At 44.9% G+C, this 18,886-nt stretch overlaps 1 protein-coding gene across 8 annotated transcripts in view; it reads left to right on the top strand.

Moving 5' to 3' along the window:
* Positions 1-18,886, top strand: part of ARL13B (ARF like GTPase 13B) — a 101,936-nt gene that overhangs the window by 55,321 nt on the left and 27,729 nt on the right. The window lies entirely within an intron of this gene.

Genomic DNA, 18,886 nt, shown 5'->3' on the forward strand with positions numbered 1-18,886 from the left:
TATGCCAACGGTGCTGCACGAAATGACTCCACCGGAACTGATGGAGTTGCCGCCGACATCGGCGTCAAGACAATTGGTGCAGACATTGGCACCGACACAACCAACACAGAGATTGGCACAGACGTACTTGACACCGGCACCGGAAGGTGGTATAGAACAGCTGACACCGGAGAGAATGAATACTTTCCCGGCACTGAAGAAAGCATCTAAAAAATCAAATAGAATACACAAAATTAGCCCAGAACCACTTCATTTTTCACTAACACCATCATCACGCTTCCCTTCAGTACACTCTCCTGGGATGCAAACCAGCACGCTCAGCCAGGACAGACACTACAGATGGGTATCCAAGCGTTCGCACTTGCCACAACAGCCTGAGATGAGGCACACTTTTGTCACCTCCTCCATCACCAAGGGGATGTTTCAGATCATTACACTCGCCTGTGCTCTCTCCTCATACATACCAACATGAACAACGTATACCCCAATCTTCATCACAATATCACTCTCCCGAAGTCACCCCTATGAATATTCCAATCGATGTTCAACTCGCTGTCATCACCAAAAACAAATGTCAGCCTCCATGCTGTAGGGAATACCCACCTACACGCGAATATCCACCTACATGTAAATATTCTCCTTCTAGCTACGGACTAGAACCTACAATTTCCCCCTCCAGAACACACCATCAATCCAAACCCGAGGAGGGACAAAAATCAGACACAGAAGAACAGCAGCCAGACACCTTGCTGACCATCCAGTCACCATCATCACCTGAAGAAGCAGTTATTCCTAGCGATCAATCACCCCCTGATGACCTGAAACAGTTTCAGGAATTTTTAAAGAGAGTGGCTGCCAGTCAAGTGATCCAACTTTCTGAGGTCCAAGAAAAACAACATCACCGCCTCAAAAATCTACAGCCCTCGCAACACTAAAAAACTTCCATTCCTATAGACAAAGGTGTTACGGAGGCCGCTGATGAGATACGGCAGACTCCATCAATACCTCCATCAAATAAATGAGCAGACAAAGTATTTTGTCCCGCCTAAAAGGCGCTGAATTTTTATTTTCTCACCCACAACCTAATTCCCTAGTTGTGGATGCAGCTCAGCAAAGGGCAAAACTTTTATAATATAAAAATAATCTTGTGGATAAAGCGAGTAAGCGCCTGGACATCTTTGGGTGTAAGATGTACTCATCGTCAACCTTACTCCTTCAAATAGCAAACTATGCAGCATTACTTTCTAATCATAATTTTGACAGTTACACTAGACTTACTACTTTGGTTGAGCATTTACCAGACTCAAAAAGGCCGATCCTGAAATCCATTGTGCAAGAGGGATATGCCTCATCACGAACTTCTCTGCAGATAGCCTTAAACAGCTGATACAGCAACCCAAGCTACTGCAACAGGTAATGAGCAGGGCCTCATGGCTTCAGGCAGCCTCAGTTCCTCATGAACTGCAGACAGAAGTGGAAGATCTTCCATTTGATAAAGAAAAGCTATTCTCCAGAAAGACGGATGAAGTATTACACTCCAGTAAACATTCAAGAACTACCTTTTGGACTTTAGGTATGTACACTCCACCATACCAATGTAGACAATATGTGCCGTACCAAAGACACAGAGAGTTCTCATACCAGAGATATCAACATAGAGGATTTGACCTGTCTAGACCACAACAACGTCCACAAAAGAGATGGCCTCAGAACAGCTGTAACCCAAACCAGCAATCTAACAAACAGCGGCTTTGACTCCCAGGTCGAGGTCTTGCAGAACCTCCCCCCTGCTAGGTCACCAAGATCATTCTACCGCAACCTTTCACCATCGTCTAAGACCATTTTACCACCATTGGGCTGCTATCATGTCAGATTGTTGGGTCCTAGAGATCGTATCATCAGGTTACACCATTCCGTTTGTAGCTTTACCTCCCACCTCCCCACCAGCCCTGTTCCTCTTCAGAGACCCTTCTCACGAGGACCTCTTACAAAAGGAGGTACATGGTCTTTTAGACAAATGTGCGGTTGAGACACTACCAGAGGAGATCAGGAACAGAGTCTTCTATTCCCATTATTTTTCTTAACAAAAAAGACTGGTGGCTGGAGACCTATTTTGGACCTTGGCAGATTGAACCGATACCTTCAGAAACAACGATTCAAGATGGTGACCTTAGCATCTATTATCCTAGCATTAGAACAGGAGGACTGGTTTGCAGCCCTTGACCTGCAAGACTTGCTTATTTTCGTATTACCATATACCATGCGCGCAGATGGTTTCTGTGTTTTGTGGTTGGATCAGATCACTATCAGTACCAAGTTTTGCCCTTCGGCCTGTCATTGGCACCCAGAGTATTCTCAAAGACACTCGCTGTTGTTGCGGCATACCTCCGTCAACAACATGATTTTTCCGTATTTAGATGACTGTCTAATAAAAGAACCAACTGCTATAAATACCCTCTATATGATATCCATAGCCAGACAGCCTTTCAACCTGCTATGTCTCATTCTAAACGAGCATAAATCAACACTAGTTCCTATGCAAACTCTAGAATTTGTTGGAGTCCAGTTAGACTCCACCACGGCGAATGCATATCTACTGTGCCAGCGATTCCAAGCAATGCAAGACCTGGTCTTTATGCTTCTGAACAGTCCTAGAGCTTCGATACTTACCTGCCTACAACTCATGGGCCACATGGCAGCTACAACTTACGTATTTCCTGATGCGAAGCACCACTTTCGCTCCCTTCAACACTGGCTTGATTCCATTTACAGTTATCACAAGCACAATGTACACAGACAAATGTCGATACCTACCAATGTCCCAACATTTCTGAAGCGGTGGATCGACCCAAACAACTTACTTGTAGGAGTTCCATTCCATCGCGAACAACCTACCACACTGATCACCGCCGACGGTTCTCTCAAAGGGTGAGGAGCTCATACGGGAGACCTGTCCGTCCAAGGTTTATGGACGACAAGAGAGTCTATCCCACACACCAGCATACTGGAACTCAGGGCGGTTGCAAATGCATGCAGACATTTTCTACCGCATATTCGAGGAACCGCAGTGAGGGTACTTAAGGGCAACGTATCCACAATGTACTATATAAATTGGCTGGGGGGAGGAGAAGCACACAATCCCGTTCCCTGTGCACCGAGGCAATTTGATTATGGAATCGGTACGTACTCAATGCGGTTACCATATCAGCTTCCTACCTACCTGGTTCCAGCAATGTACTCACGGATTCCCTCAGCAGACATTTTGCTCCAGACCACGAGTGGAAACTTCATCCACACGTTCTTCAGCCTGTTTTCAACCGCTGGGGTCAACCACAGATAGACCTCTTCGCCTCCTCCAAGAACACAAAATGCCAACAGTATTGTTCCAGGGCTGGTATAGGTCTGGGATTGCTAGGGGATGCTTTTCTCCTCCTCCTGGAGAGGCACCCTCTTATACACCTTTCCTCCCATACCATTCATTCACAGAGTTCTCGAGAAAATCAACAGAGATGGAGCAACAGTCATTCTCGTAGCCCCATTTTGGGCACGACAAACGTGGTTTCCCTTTGTATATCAGATGTCTCCTCAACCATCCTATCACCTGCCTATGCATCCCGATCTCCTAACCCAGAACAACGGGACTCTAACCCACCCTCAACCCCATAAACTATGGTTGACAGCATGGCTCAATGTTGGTTCCAGGAAGGTGAACTCCAGTTCTTGGACAGAGCAAGAGATGTGCTACTGCATAGCAGAAAACAATCCACTAGATCCACTTACCTTCAAAAGTGGCGCATTTCTTTTACTGGTCCATTGAGAAGTGAATAGATCCATGCACACAGCACCTTTACATGTCATTTTGGATTGTATCCTGCAACTGAAAGAAAAAGGTTTAGTCCTGGTATCTTTGAAAGTACACCTGGCAGCTAGTACTGTGTTCAACAGATCATTCAGCTATTACTGTGTTCAACAGCTTTTCCATATTTGCACACCCTATCACCAGGAGGTTCCTCAAAGGCCTATCCAACTTGTATCCTCCATGGAGGCTACCACCACCAGCATGGAACTGGAGCTGGTTCTCAATACTCTTATCCGTGCTACCTTCGAACCAATAGTAACCGTTCCACTTTCTGTTGTGGCTCTCAAAGTTACGTTTCTGCTGGCTATTACCTCCGCTCGCACAGTTGGAGAAACAGCAGCCCTAATGGCAGTACCACCATTTATCATCTTCAGTAAGGACAAAGTGATATATTACGTCCATATCCATCATTCATTCCTAAGGCTTGTTCAGATTTCCACATAATGGATGTGAGCCAATCGTGCTCGCATCTTTCTATCCAAAGCCACACGGGAATAGTTATGACACTATGCTTCATTCACTAGACATGTGTAGATCACTTCCCTTCTACATAGACAGAACTCAAGTTTTTCGTAAATCAGACTATTAATTTCAGTAGTGGAACTCTGCAGGGGCCAACCCTTCTCATCTCAACGATCTCAAAGCTTATTGTGACTTGCATTAGAAAATGCTACGCTATACAAAATAAGCTACCACCAGAGACACTTAGAGCTCATTCTACAAGAGCTGTAGCAACCTATACAGCCTTCCTGCATGGAGTCCCTCTTAAAGATATTTGTCAAGCAGCCACATGGTCCACTAACGATACCTTCATGAAACCTTATGCAATTTCTCATACCTTATCTACTGATACTGCAGAAGCATCTGCCGTTCTTTCGACTGTGAATAAACTGTGACTCTGTTACCCACCTTCCATATATTTGGGTACTGCTACACAGTCATCAACAGTGGAGCACCCACGGGGACACTACTCAAACAAGGGGAGGAAGTTACCTCGGTGCAGTAACTCCAGTTCTTCGAGGATGTGTGTCTTCATGGGTGCTCCACTACCCACCCCTGCTCCCTGTTTCGGAGTCTCTTATTATCAGGGCTCGACAATCTTTGTAATCTACTCGCCTGTGGCGAGTAGATTACAACCCAGAAGAGCCGGGTTCCGGCGATCTGCGCATGCGCAGAACGCCGGAGAGTGCGGCTGGCGAGCAGGGCTCACTGCGGCTCGGTGAGACCTGCTTATTATGACTTTCAGATACTGGGGCAAACTCGAGGAACTGGCAGGAGTTGGACCACGTGAGACCTGAAAAGAGTGCCTCACATGCGTAGTCCAGCCAACCACTGCTAATGGAAAACTCTGATCTGCAGTGCTGGGATGACCTGACACCAACAGTGGAGCACCCACGGGGACATACATCTCAAAGAACTGTCATTACTCTGCCGAGGTGAGTAACTTCCTTTTGTAAGCATTGTTGTTGTACCTATGCACCTGATGTTCATTGTCCTCATTTATGTTTTTGTTTACTTTTTTTACGCTTCTATTACATGGACATTGAAAGTCAAGTCAGTTTTATTTTTAGGTTTTTAATACTCTGTGTTTCAAGCATGTTAGGGGAATATTGATGTATTTAAAAACTGTTTTCATTGGATGCTTTAGTGTTTCTTGAAATGTTTTTCTTAATCTCCAAGATATTGATACTTACTTTTTACAAGAACATTTTTTTCCATCCCAGTGTTCATGAACAGTCTTATGGTAAACAAATGTTCAATCACAGCGAAGGAAAAAATTAACAGGAAGCCTAATTTAAAATGTAATGTTTTAAAGGTGTTTGATAGATGTATAATGAAGGGGCTGTAGTCACCTATGATAAGAGTAGCTACACAATAACTAGAAAATGACCTGTAAGAGATGCAGACAGCAGTATTCCCTTGCCTCCCTTCAGTTAAAAATGGTCTTTGTTGCATCACAGAAAAGTTTGTGTATAAAGACAGACTTTGCATGCACTGAAAGGTTGCTTTAAGGTTTCTTTGGAGGAAAGAAGAGTCTGTTTAAAAGCAGAGGGCTGTTAATGGAGAATACATACCCAGCCAATAATTTCTTTTCTTTTGGTGATATGTTTGAGTACTGCCTCCAACTGCAATTAGAATAGTGTCAAGAGGAGAGAATTGGTCTATGCCAGGGGTCCGCAACCTATGGCACCAGTGCCACTTATGGCACATGAGCCAATTTTTAGCAGCACATGGGGAGGGAGCTCAGCACCACCCTTCCTCCCTCATGCAACTGCTAGAGAGCCCTCCCTCTTTTCTTCAGCAGGTTAGGCTGTGGTGGGAGGAGGCAGCATATCCTGAGCAGCCCATTTAGTTGGCCCAAGCATGGATGTGTGATTCTGTGGATGCAATTGTACTTCCAGACTGAATTCTTGTAACAGATTGTATATGTACACAGGTGAAATTGTCACCTTATCTCCTGGCTACTTTCCCCAACCTTCCACCATTATTTGTTTTCTCTTGGATTTAGCTTCTACTCCTTTTTCATTTCCCAGTCTCACCATATCCTGAGCAACCCATTTAGTAGCCCTGACTAGATTGGATAAGAAAGAGGAATAGAGCTGGAGGGCATCCAGCATGCTGAAAATATTATTGGCTCTGTGCCACTTGAACAAGAGGTGGAGGCAAGATGGAACATACAGAAATCTACAGGGGAGAGCAACTGGTAGCTCTAAGTTACTGCTTTTCTGCCCCCTCTGACATTTCCCTGTTAGTAATGAAATTGCCAAATTGCAGCCCCATCTGTCTTTTCTGGGAGTTTACAGACAAGCCAGCAACAGCCAATAGTCAATGGTATTGAAGGCAGCTGATTCTATGTGATTGTTCTTAATCTCTCACCAGGTGATCTGCCAATTCTGTCTGGTGCAGCTGGAAAATCCAGTTAATGAGTTGACCGATTAAACATTAGGTTGACCTAATGTTTAACCAATTAATCAAATAAGTGAGATCTAGGCTGGGGACTGCTGTAGCTTGGTTGGAGCAGCCCCTAGCTCATGGGGCTTCCCCCTCTAGTCCTCTGCTGCTGCTGGCTCCCAGCCCCTGTCCATGGCAGGCTTGGGCCTCCCCGTGGATAGAGGCTACTCCAAACTCCAGTCGCTCCTGTGTGCAGCGGGGCTGGAGCAGCCCTGCTCCATCCCCCACTGGTTACCAGTGAATTTGTAAGCATCACCTATTTAAGGTGATGCTAACCGGTTAACTTTTCACATCCCTAGTGTAGCCCCAGTAACATAAATGGTTCTGTACCAAAGTTCCCTCTAATTTTTTTCATTCATGTGTAGAATAAATATAATGTGCACCAAGGCATGTATAGATGTGCACCACCAATAGAAACACATGTTTCTGGGTGTGGGCGCTCTAGTAATCATCTGGGTGGCATATGAATATCTCCTGGGTCACCGCCCAAGTAAACAGCTTAAAGGGAACACTGTTCTGTACCTGGACTGACAAGGAGATAGGAGGCATTCAGACACTGGGGCAGTTCTCTTGCCATAGCCATCACCTGAATAATATCTAATCTTCCATTTGATTAATGATAGATAACTGGCCAGAGTATCAATAGCAAATAATGGTTTTTGAGTGGTGGTTATACTATAGTTTGCTTAATAGTTTCTGTGAGGTATGGATTCTTTTCTGAATAGAATGACTAAGGATCATTGTCAGCATTGGTCCCTCTTTAAGTACTTAGATGAACAAAAGCTGGCAACCTGCCCGCCTTAAGGTGCTGTCAATTTCTGTCAGCCATTGAACCAGTTCTTAAACACTGTCCTTCTCCAGTCGGGAATAATATGGGTCCAAAGCACAGGATGTGTCCCGGTTAGTATTTCTGTGAGTAACAATGACTGAAACTGTAGAAGAAAAGAGGTGGTGTTTGGCTCCTCAAGATATAGTGCCTTGATTTTTATGGAGCTGATAGCTGTTCATTTTGTTCAAAAAGTCACAGGGAAGTTTCATCGCAATGGGAGGATTGTGAAAGATTTTTTGATGGTGCTTATTTCAAAATATAATGATTTTAATGAAATACATTAAGAAAGGAGGGGAAAATGAATAGTTCTCTGAACTGCATGCCTGCGTAGTACATTTAAATTTGATTTCCTCATTTGAAGTGCAGCTACTCACCGAGCAACAACACAGGTGAGTAGCTGTGCGGAATGGTGGGAGCTGGGAGGTCAGGAGGGCTGAAACACCCTGGCCAGCTGGCTGTGGCTTTCAGCTGAAAGAGGCTGCCCCGCGCTCCTGCTGATTGGGCAGCTTTTCCTCTGCACCTGCCTACGTGGAGTGTGGGGCGCCATGGTGCTCAGCTAGGGTATACCACGCTCCATGGGCAGGCGCAGAGGAGAAGTTGCCCAATCAGCTGGAGCGTGGTTCAGCCTCCTCCGGGCTCAATGCCACAGCCAGCTGGCCAGGCAGCTTCCCCTCTGCACCAGCCCACGTGGAGTATGGTGCACCTTGGCTGAGCGCCATGGCCATCTGGCCAGGTAGCCACTTCTCTTCGCTCGAGCCCAGCTGCCCTGCGCTCAGCCCAGGGAGGCTGCGCCTAGCTGCAGCTGTGCTGGAGCAAGTTTCCCGGGCAGAGAGCAGGGCAGCCGGATTGGAGCGAAGAGAAGCGGCTTCTCTTCACTCTAGCCCGGCTGCCCTGCGCTCAGCCAGGAGGGAGCGTGGGTCGGAGGCTTCCCTCCGTGGCTGGTGTAGGGAACTCCCTGCCCCCAACCTTGTTCCCTCTCCCCTGCCCCAAACCTGTCCCCCACCCTCCTGTTTCCTCTCCCTTGTCCCCCACCCCCGCTGCAGTAACCTGCTCCCCCCCTGCAGAAACCAGTTCCCTCTGGCACTCTGTCCCCTACTGCAGAAACCTGTTTCCCCCCCACCCCCCCAGCACTCTGCCCCCTCTCCCCTGCCCCCACTGGCACGTTGTTCCGTTCCCCAGAACCCACTAGCACCCCTCCCCAGTACTGTGTCCGCTGCTCCTGAATGACTTTTTTATGGGTCAGTGACCCCTGACTCAAGGCAGGTTCCCTGCCATTCTCATAAATAAAGACAATGCAGAAACTTTTTGTGTTTAATATAGTATTTTATTTAAAAATGAAGCCTGGCCAACAAACCCCCAATTGAGGCCAAGCCCCCATCTGGCCACAACCACTTTTGCATTCCCCCTTCCCCAGACCCTACATCTGAGCCTATCAAACACTGGAACCCCCTGCCCAAGCCCCTCACATCCCCCAACCCAAATTCCTGTACCTTCACATCCACAAGCCTGTGGCTTGCTTAATATCCCAACACTGCCCGGCCTGGAGCCCCGTCCCCGAGCCGGTGTCCCCTTCTCCACCTTCTCCTGCATCCAGATTTCCTCCCAGAGCTTGCACAGTTCACCCCTTCCCACACCCAAATCCTTCATTCCCACCCCAGAGACTACACATCTGTCTCAACCCAGCGAGGGTCCGGCTAGACTGCAGGGCTGCGTCTAGACTGGCATGATTTTGCGGAAATACTTTTAACTGAAAAGTTTTTCTGTTAAAAGTATTTCCATAAAAGAGCGTCTAGATTGGCACGGATGCTTTTGCTCAAAAGCATCTATGCCCAGTATAGACGTGCTTTTGTGCAAGAAAGCTCCGATGGCTATTTTAGCCATCAGGCTTTCTTGCGCAATAAATTAAGGTGCCTGTCTACACTGGCCCTCTTGCGCAAGTATTCTTGCGCAAGAGGGCTTATCCCGGAGCGGGAGCGTCAAAGTATTTGTGCAAGAAGCACTGAATTCTTACATTAGAACGTCAATGCTCCTGCGCAAATTCAAGCGGCCAGTGTAGACAGCTGGCAAGTTTTTGCACAAAAGCAATTGCTTTTGCGCAAAATCTTGCCAGTCTAGATGCACCCCAGTGTTTTTCAGGATTCTGGATATATCCCGGAAAAATTCTTCTGCATCCAGAGTTGCTTTTGTTCTTATGCTTTTTTAGTGGAAGAGCAAGCAGGCTCTTTCCATAGGAATTAGGGGGCTTCCAAAAGAAGGGTTTTTTTACGACATTTGGTCTAGTCTAGACAGGCCAAATGTTGGAAAAACCTCTTCCTACAGAAGAATTATTTTTTTTTTTTAGCAGCAGTATAAGGATTGGGATAGCAAGTGATGGAGAGGAGGAGAATAGAGAGGGCGGGGCTTCAAGGAAGGGGTGGGGCTGTAGATCTTGGCTTGGTCTGTCATTTAAAAAGTGATCTTCGGTGTAAAAAGGTTGGAGACCACTGCCTTAGACTAACAAACAATTATATGAATAGTATCATGAGCTTTCGTAGGCAAAACCCACTTCCAGAGTTGGTCATTTTCAGACTTCTTGCTGCTATACAGTATTCTTTGCTGTTGCTGATTTTCTATTTAGTATAGGATCATAGCAGTCACTGAAAGTTCAACGTAACATTACTTTAATTTATGATTGTATTCCAAATGTTCTGCATCCTCTGCAGGCACAGTAGGCAGTAACACTGAAAGATAGTAATTTTCAGGAGGAAGAAAATAATGCTAGGGAAATGTGCTGCTTAATAGCAATCTCACAGTTTCAAGAGATTTGCCAAGGAGCAATATCGCCATTGTGGAAGGTTTTAAGAATTATTAGTTTTTTTCATCAAAACTAGGGATGTGAAATCCTGTTTAATCAGTTAACTGGTTAAATGTTGTGACACCAGTTAACCACTCACATGGGCACTCTCCCCCAATGGGTTAACTGTAACCAGTAAGCATCACCTGGTGAGGGTGATGTTAATGATTAACTATTCACATCCCTAATTAAAACAGGTAGAGGGTAGGGAAATGCAATATAGTGTTGACACAGGTATTTTAATAGCAATGTGCCTGCTGAGAGAACTATTACTCATTGTCTTGATCTCATCAGATTATTTGTTCAATCTTTGTGGAACCAGAGGCATTCAAGAAAAGCTAAATAAGTGGTTCTTTTTTAGGGTTTTCCACTAAAGCATGTAAGTCACACTAAATAACCTAGGAAATCTTCCAACATTAAAATTTTAAAACATCAGTGAATTTGTATGACCTGTATTGTTTCCTGTGTCCTTGTTTCACAGAAGATCGTTTGGTTTACATCTGCCTCTCCATTTGTTTTTAGTAAGCAGTGATGTATTTGTGACTGCAGACTTCACAGAAAACTATCAAAAAGCTGATTGTATGTTTATCTTAGTTATAGATCTGGAAAAGACTATTTTTAAACAAGTCTCTCTCCGATTAATGCTTTTTTGTGAAACATTTAAATTAGGGTTATTTGCAAAGCTCAAAGTAAATATTATAGCATGATTCTCAGCGTACTGTTTCACACAGATACAATTATGGTAAAATTGAGAAGAGTAAAAATTTAAAGGGGCTTTTTGAATGTGTGTATTGGGAAGACACACAAAGACATGAAATGGTGGAGCATTTAATGGAGGAAAGTGTTGGTTAATGGGGTAAAACTAAACCAAGCTTTTGGGGAAAAGATGATAGGTGTGGGTTGGAAAAGCAGAGACTGGTAGTCTATAGCAGTGTTTCTCAACCAGGAGTACCCTTAGGCAGGAGTACTTGAGAGAAGTCTGGGAGGGCGGGGGTGGGGTACGTCAACACAACTGAAAGTTGGAGAAAACTGAATTTGTTTTAAGTTTTACAGCACTTTATTATTTTTGTTCTTTTTACACCTAAATTTCATTGCCCGCTCAGCTACGATTAAGTTGTTTAAACAAATGTGTTGCAATAGTAGACAAAAAATTGTGTCTGAAAACTTAAGTACTGGGGTTACTCTTTTTTTTTTTAATGGGTACTTTATTAAAAAAAAAAAAAAAAAAAAAAAGGTTGAGGAACACTGGCCTAGAGTCACACCAAGCTGATTTGGAGAGAAGTGAAACACCTCCAAAAGAGTGTTTGGCCTCAGTGTCCCAATTTGGGACATGTAGAATCTGTTAGATGCTTGGTTTCTAGGGTCTTGCAGCAGATTTTGCAGTATTTTCTAAAAGGTTCTCCTTATGAAAATATTTCAAATGCTTTTTGGTTGCAAAAGGGGCCTTGGCTTAAGCAGTGTGAATGATTCCTGAACAGGATTTGGTCTTTTAGTGCTGTGATCCATGCATCAGATTCCTATGCTAATATGACTTCCTCTCTGTTGCCCTGTATTCATAGGGTGTCCTCCATGAGTTGATCCCTAAGGCCTTAGGTGAGGTAGATTTTTTTCCCCATAACATAAAAACAAAAGGCCTTTCAATTAAACTGAAGTGGCAAACTCAAACCGGTAAAAAAGATAATACTTTTTCCACATCTGTGATTAGACTGCTGAACTGCATACAGCAACATCCTGTGACAATGATTGAGCAAGATTCAAAGTGGGAGTAGGGTTTATGTGGCTAACCAAGATTATTCACAGTTATAATAGTGACTGGTAACTGTATTAAAAGGGAGACAAAACACCAGTTTTCCAGGTGTATGCACCGATCTCTGTAAGGGAAAAGTCCAAGATCTATATGTGGGCTCATTGTCTTGACTTCGTTTAGTGTGAGGTTTCTTCCAACTTCTGTGCAGTATCTGTTGTTGGCCATTTTAAAAAACAAGATCCTGGACTATGTGGATCATGTCTGATCCAGAAAGACAATTCCCCCATATGCTTTCTTCTCTGTCTCTCTTGCAGGCTATGACAAAGCTCCTTCTGTGCTTTGCTGGGTCCCACATATTAGGACACAGAGCTTGCCTCAGAGGTTCACAGCAGTGTACAGTTTAGATGCTTTCCCTGGGGCACAAGCTTGTCTTTTTATTGAGCCATTCTTATCATTGACCGGCATGGAGGAAAGGGAAGAGAACAATCCCCAAACTCCTTTCCCAAAGTAATCTTTCCTGTCTGTCTTGTTGTCTGGATCAACTCTCTTGTGGCAAATAGGGAGTTCAGGTATGGGAAGCACCCATGCCCACCCTCTACTCCGGGTTCCAGCTGTATAGATGATAGCTGTCTGCAGTGTCTCCTGAACCAGCTGTGTGACACTTACCTCTGGGCCATTTCCCGCAGTACCTCTACAGTATCTTCTTTGTTGTTACTGAAGATCTTCCTCCTGGAACCTGAGCATTTTCATCTCCCAGTCAGGGATGTCGTTTCAGATTTTGCGGGGGGCAAACCCATGCATGCTGTGATGGGGCAGAGAGAGAGAATTGATGGGGCAGGCCGATGAAAGCAATGTTATTGAGCATGCTCTGTATAAGCCAAGCAGCAAATTGGAGGAAGTGGGATCAATCCCATCCACCCTCTCCTCCCCCCCCCCCCCCCCCGGCAATCTGTTTCCAAGAGCTACTAAGGCACTTGAAAATTCTAGTTTTTTGTCAGATAACAGCAATTAGCTGATTGGAGCACTGTATCTAATTCCTATGTACAAGAAAGAAAAATAAATATTAGACCTACTTGGCTCTAACACTAACATATTCTGGCATCCTGGGCCAGTCACTTAAGGGACACTGGTTAGGCTTAAAATTCTAATATATATTTCTTACTTTATTACTGTGGGAAGAGAGAGTGAGAGGCACTATCACAGCTATGGGAGGAGAGTGGGGTCTAGTGAGTTACAGCAGGGGGCAGAAACATCTGGGTTCTACTGGTTGAACCTCTCTAGACCTGACCAGAGAATTTGCTGAACCACGGGAGGTCAGTGTTGTAGTGAGATGGTCTCTTTATTTTTATTTCACCGAGGCAGATAAATGGAAGTGTTTGCAATGCTGCTTAATAATGTATGACTGTACTGATACACCCTATACAAGCCTACGCCTAGCCAAAGCTTATCAGATCTCTTCATAACAAAATGTTAGTGTTGTAACACAATTTTACTGTATTGGCACAAGGAAATAAGTAGATAAAAGCATAAAAAAATGCTTACTCTTAGCAGCATTACCAGCACTTCCACTGCTTGCTGGTCTTTTAGAAGACATGTAGGTGTAATTTAGAGATAAATAACACACAACGCTAAGAGCCAGGACTGGTGACTGGAAAGAAACTTAACAGGACCATGGAAAACTTGGCCATATCCATGATAAGCGGACAACCAACTAGCTAAAATCCATGCCAGACCATGAATATTGCTGGACCAGAGAGGTTCAACCTGTATATAACAACATCAGAATGGCCATTCTAGGACAGACTAATGATCCACCTATCTCTGCATCTTGTCTTCCAACACTAGCCAATGCCAGGTGTTTCAAAAGTAATTAACAGAAGAGGTGTTCATCAAATGATCCATCCTCATTGCCCATTCTTAGCTTCTTGCAAAGAGAAGTCAGGGATACCATCAGTAGCCACCTTCTAGAGATGGAAGCAACTAGTCGACTACCTGATAAGCTAGGTTTCTGGAGGGAGGGATCACTCAGTGGTTTGAGCATTGGCCTGCTAAACCCAGGGTTGTGAGTTCAGTCCTTGCGGAGGCCATTTAAGAATTTGGGGCAAAAATTTGTCAGGGATGGTACTTGGTCCTGCTGTGAAGGCAGGGGCCTGAACTTGATGACCTTTCAAGGTCCCTTCCAGTTCTAGGACATAGGCAATCTCCATTAATTAATTAATTAATTAAAAATGCTTGTTGGGTAGTTGAGTAGAAACTTGACTAGTTGCTCCCCCCCCCCCCCCACACACACCTTGCTGCCTCTATTGGACCAGGGGAGGGGAGGAGACCCGGCTAAAAAAACGGTTCCTCCCAGCACCGCCTTCATGGGGAGCTGGGGAGGCAGAAGGCAGTAGGAAAATGGCACAAGCAGGGATTGAAACAACCCTGCTCATGCTGGTCCTGACTGCTGTTCCTCTCCCTTTGAAATGTATAAGAGCTGACTGTGGGTGGCTCTTATACATTTCAAAGGGAGAGGTGCAGCAGGATCCCCCCTTATCAAATAATTGAGTAGTCAATGAAAATTGCATTGACTACTCAATTAGCTGATACATTGAAATTTAACATCCCTAGTACCTATCCTCTTTTCATTCTTATTGGAACTCTGTTATAATTAGGGTCTTTCCACCATCCGCTGGCAACGAGTTCCACAGGCTGACTGAAGATATAATTTCATTTGTTTTAAAACTGCTGCCTATAAATGTAATGGGTGATCTTGTGTATTGCTAATGAAGAAGTAAAAAAAACATTTCCTTATTCAATTTTTCCATACCATCCATGATTTTCTAGACCTCTGTTATATCCTCCAACCTTTAGTCATTTATTTTCCAAGCTGAAAAGTCTGTCTCTTTAATCTCACCTCATATGGAAGCTGTTCCATACCCCTAATCATTTCTGTTGCCCTTCTGGATACCTTTCCCAAATCCAATATATATGCAGCTCTTTGATTAAGGAAATGCGGCTCCTGCTGCTTCTGAGCTGCGCGCCTGGACTGTTCTGCACACGCGCCCAGCGCCTGGAGGGAGAAGTGTGGCGGTGGCTCCGGGACCCAGGCATTAGGTTAGAGTGTGTGTGGGGGGGGGGGGCGGGGGGGCGGCCGGGTGTCCTGGCTCTGGGGGAGCAGAGAGGGATTGGGTTGGGGGAGGGGGTGCCTGGCTCTCGGAGAGAGGTGGAGGATTGGATTAGAATGGAGGAGCCTGGAGGTGCCTGGCTCTGGGGGAGGGGGGAGGCATTGGGTTAGAGCGGGGGGAGGGAAGCACCTTAAACTCAAAAGTCTTCGTGGATGCAGAATAAGGTAGCCAACACAGGTGTCATATTTAAATTTCAGGGCAAAAAAAGAATCAGCATGTACCTGTTTTATACTGTTTCTCTTTAAGGAAAATTCAAAAGCTATTGTTTGCCAGGCTAAAGCAATTATTCTGAGACATGAATCTCTCCCTTATTGTTTTTGAACCTCTCATATTTGCAGTCTGACAGACCTGCATTTTTAGAACTATAGAAAAGCCATAATCTTCATAAGTAAAAAAAAAAATGAGGAAACCATACCAGAGATCAATAAGCTGGAGTGAAACAAGCACTTCAAATACTCCTAATTTAGTTCTCAGTTCAGTTTAATTTTAAAATACTCACAGGACATAATAGGGCAGTAGTGTTCAATTTAAAATACATGGTGGAGATTTTTTTTTAAGTGAGAGAGTATTATTGTATTTTTAAAGTTTTTTTTTTTTTTTTTTTTTTTTTAATTTGATGTTTGTTCCTTGTCAAGTTCTCTACAGATCTATGCACTGGCTGTGAATTTAAGTGACTAGAGACTTTTTATTGGTTTTTGACAGAAATGTCTTATAATGTTGTTTTTACCACTACATTTTGTGTACTGTATCTTTCTATATATAGATATATAAAAATAAATATATAATACATGGCTCTTTGCACTCTGTCCACTGCTATTTTGACTCTTCGAGTCTAACTAGTTGGCCATCCCTGAGAGAGGGCAACTAGATATGTGGGCATGCCATGATTTTATATAAAGTCAATATGATATTTTATTTTATTATCTGTTCCTTTCCTAATTATTCCGAATCTTTTAGGTTTTTAGATTGCCACTGAACATTGAGCAAATATTTTCAGGGTGCTATCCACAATGGTTCCCAAGGTCTTTCTTGAGTAGTAATTTGGGCCCTATTATTTTGTATGTATAGTTGGGATTATATTTTTCTATGTGCATTACTTTGTATTTATCAATATTGAATTCTACCTGTCATTGTGTTGTGCAGTCACCTAGTTTTGTCAGATCACTTTGGAGCTCTTTTCAGTACCTGGCAATGTTTTCATTAGCAAACAATCCTTCAATTACTTGAATGAGACACCTTTTGTTATCATAATCACTTTGCCCCTCTTTGTTTATGAACAAGCTCCCTGCCCCAAAGGCAAATCTGGGAGCAGCACAGGCTCTGTTGCAGTTAAGAGCTTTCTCTGTGGCACTTTAAGCAAACCTCAAGTATGAAATACAGGGGCTCAAACTTCAGAGGAGGTCTGTAGACCCCTGCTCCCAGTCCTCCAGGAGCATGCCTTTTTACTCCCGCTTCTTGGGCATTGTCAACTAACTTGAGAAGTCTTTTTAACCAGTACTAGCTGGCTCTTAATTGGCTCCAGGTGTCCTTAATTGTTTGTAGCAAGTTCATGATTGACTGCAGGTGATTTGATTGCTTTGGAGTAGCTCCTGTTAGTTTACCCACAGAAAAGGGACTTGTTTAATCTGGAGCGAATGCATCTGTCCTGTATCCGTCTTCTTGTAGCCCTTTGGCCTGACCCTGTTACAGGGCCTATCTTTGCTGCAATATCTATAAGAAATTGACCAACCTGATGGCACCTTATCAAGAGTAGTAGTTACTTTGTCAGTTGTGTGGTTTTTATTCTATGCCTTGCTCCCATACACTCTGGTTGTCACATGTATTTTGGTCCCATGATTCTACAAACTCCTTTCAAGCACAGGGTTTTGTCCATGTGGAGTAGCCTGCAGGATTTAAGACTTTAGATTGTAAACTCTCTTTGAGAAAGAACTACCTTCCTTCGTACATCTTCTAGTACAATAGAACCCCAGTTCAGACTAGAGAAGCTGGGTACTGCTGTAATATAAATATAATTCCTATTAATAATTATGGCTCTCTATAGTGTACTAGTTGTCTTTTGCTGAGGAAATCAGAGTTGGAGCTATCCCGAATTGCTGTAACCATTTAGAGAAGTGGTCACCAAACAGTAGATCGGGATCTACTGGTAGATCTTGGAGCCTCTGACAGGTGATCCTGACTGGTTCAGCCAAGAGGCTATCAAGTGCCAACACATAGCTGCCTCTCCCCGCACTGCTGCACAGCTCCTAGCCTCCTGCTTGCTGGGCAGGGGAGGGAGAGGAGAGTGCTGAAGTCAGGATGCCCCCTCTCCCACTCTATCCCATCTCCACAGAGCAGAAAGGGGACACAACAAGGCTTCGGATGGAGGGAGTTTGCTGGCTGCTTTTGGGAGTGGTGCAGGGCCAAGGCAGAGGTGAGCCTGCCTTAGCCCCACTGCACCACCACGTAGGAGCCACTTGAGGTCAGCAGGGCCCAGCCAGAGCCCACATCCCGAAACCCTACCCAATCATGAACCCCCTCCTGCACCTCAAGTCCCTGCCCTAGCTCCGAGCACCTCTGCATCCCAACACTCTCCCACAGCCTGCACCTAGAATCCCTCTTGCACCCCAACTGCCTGCCCCAAGCTCAGAGCCCCTCTCTCACTCCAGATCCCTTAACCCAAGACCGGAGTCTGCACCTTAGCCTCAGCCTGGTGAAAGTGAGGGAGGAGGGGGGAGAGAGGACGGAGTGAGCAGGGGGGAAGGGGCACAAAGAAGGTGGGGCAAGAGTATTTGGGTGTGAGGTAGATCTTCAATTGCACTTAAATTAAAAAAGTGATCTTGTGCTTTAAAAGGTTAGAGACCACTGATTTAGCTTTCAAGTCATGGGTCTTCAGAAGGTGAAATACTGGAGTGCAGGACAACCTGGTATTGTCTCAAGCATGAAGCAGCATGATGTAAAGCAGTGTTGCTGAATAGTCCGTCTGTGGGTTGCCACAGTTCCCTGAGAGGTCTCCCTGACACAGTTTAGGAAGGAAGTAAACAGGTCTCTTGTATCAAAAAGGTTGACAAACATTGATATAAATTGTGGTGGACAGACTGTGGCTTACCTCAATCTGGTCCTCAAGCTCCCGCTGCGGAGCAGCATTGGTGGCTTGCCCTGCTTTGCACATGCTGTGGCCCTATGTAGCTTCCAGAATCAGCAGCATGTTTCCCCTCTGGCTCCTATGCATAGTGGTACCCCGAGGGCTACATGTACTGTTCCTGACCCAAGCATCGCCCACATAGTTCCTATTAGCTGGGAACTATGGCCAGTGGGAGTGCAGCGGTAGCACCTGTGAAAAGGGGAGGTAGGGTAAAAAGCCACATAGGAGCTGGCTGGAACAGGGAAATGCTGCTGCTTCTGGGAGCTGCTTCAGGAGGTAAGCATAGCCTGGAGTCTGCACCTCAAAGGCTCATCCTGTGCCCCAGCCTCCTGACAGGCTTGATCTCTCTCCTGCCCTCCAAACCCCTTGGTCCCAGCC

Source organism: Pelodiscus sinensis, chromosome 1 (genome assembly GCF_049634645.1).
Source record: "Pelodiscus sinensis isolate JC-2024 chromosome 1, ASM4963464v1, whole genome shotgun sequence".
NCBI lineage: Eukaryota > Metazoa > Chordata > Testudines > Trionychidae > Pelodiscus > Pelodiscus sinensis.